General features: G+C 40.1%; 1 non-coding gene across 1 annotated transcript; it reads right to left on the bottom strand.

Annotated features, from left to right (window-relative positions):
* Window positions 1-378: 378 nt before the first annotated feature.
* LOC127743540 (small nucleolar RNA R71) lies at window positions 379-486 on the bottom strand. Its single transcript, XR_008004927.1, has one exon. It is a non-coding gene; the product is annotated as a small nucleolar RNA R71 (small nucleolar RNA).
* Between the last annotated feature and the right edge of the window lie 1,211 nt (window positions 487-1,697).

Here is a 1,697-nt window from a genome sequence, read left to right as displayed (position 1 = left end):
TAACAATGCAAGGAATGTGCTGGTGAATTTACTTCACCTACTCCCGACTTCTATGGGAGAAGCATCTCTATCCCTGCCTTTGAAGCAAACAACTTTAAGCTTAAGCCTCAATTAGTTTCTCTAATGCAACAGAACTGCAAGTTTCATAGACTTCTATTGGAAGATCCTCATCAGTTTTTAGCTGAATTCTTGCAGATTTATGATTCTGTCAAGACCAATGGGGTTGACCCTGAGGTCTACAGACTTATGCTATTCCCTTTTGCTGTAAGAGACAGAGCTAGGATATGGTTGGATTCACAACCTAAAGAAAGCCTGAACTCTTGGAAAAAGCTAGTCAATGCCTTCTTGGTAAAGTTCTTTCCACCTCAAAAATTGAGTAAGCTTAGAGTGGAAGTCCAAACCTTCAGACAGAAGGAAGGTGAATCCCTCTATGAAGCTTGGGAAAGATACAAACAATTGATCAGAAAGTGTCCTTCTGACATGCTTTCTGAATGGAGCATCATAGGTATCTTCTATGATGGTCTGTCTGAACTGTCCAAGATGTCATTGGATAGCTCTGCTAGAGGATCTCTTCATCTGAAGAAGACGCCTACAGAAGCTCAAGAACTCATTGAAATGGTTGCAAATAACCAATTCATGTACACTTCTGGAAGGAATCCTGTGAACAATGGGACGAATCAGAAGAAAGGAGTTCTTGAGATTGATACTCTGAATGCCATATTGGCTCAGAACAAAATATTGACTCAGCAAGTCAATATGATTTCTCAAAGTCTGTCTGGAATGCAAGCTGCACCAGGCAGTACTAAGGACTCTTCATCTGAAGAATAAGCTTATGATCCTGAGAACCCATCAATGGAAGAGGTGAATTACATGGGAGAACCCTATGGAAACACCTATAATCCTTCATGGAGAAGTCATCCAAATCTCTCATGGAAGGATCAACAGAGACCTCAACAAGGTTTCAACAACAATAATGATGGAAGAAACAGGTTTAGCAATGGCAAGCCTTTTCCATCATCTTCTCAGCAACAGACAGAGAATTCTAAGCAGAATACCTCTGACTTAGCAACCATGGTCTCTGATCTAATCAAAACCACTCAAAGTTTTATGACTGAAACAAGGTCCTCCATTAGAAACTTGGAGGCACAAGTGGGTCAACTGAATAAGAAAGTTACTGAACTCCCTCCTAGTACTCTTCCAAGCAATACAGAAGAGAATCCAAAAGGAGAGTGTAAGGCCATCAACATGGCCAAAATTGGAGAGGAGGAAGAGGCAGTGATCGCCACTGAGGAAGACCTCAATGGACGTCCACTGGCCTCCAATGAGTTCCCTCAAGAATCATCATACTTAACTAGGAGAATCAATAACACTATCTGGATTCTGAGTTCCTAAAGAAGCCAATCATTCTGAATTTCAAAGGATAGAGTGAGATGCCAAAACTGTTCAGAGGCAAAAAGCTAAAAGCCCCGCTCATCTAATTAATACTGATCTTCTGATGAGCGGATAATTTATACGCTTTTTGGCATTGTTTTTAGGTAGTTTTTAGTAAGTTCAAGCTACTTTTAGGGATGTTTTCATTAGTTTTTATGTTAAATTCACATTTCTGGACTTTACTATGAGTTTGTGTGCTTTTCTGTGATTTCAGGTATTTTCTGGCTGAAATTGAGAGACCTGAGCAAAAATCTGATTCAGAGACT

Source organism: Arachis duranensis, chromosome 10 (assembly GCF_000817695.3).
Source record: "Arachis duranensis cultivar V14167 chromosome 10, aradu.V14167.gnm2.J7QH, whole genome shotgun sequence".
NCBI classification, from domain to species: Eukaryota; Viridiplantae; Streptophyta; class Magnoliopsida; order Fabales; family Fabaceae; genus Arachis; species Arachis duranensis.
Note: the sequence above shows the minus strand (reverse complement) of the source record. Positions and strands in the feature narration are given on the sequence as shown.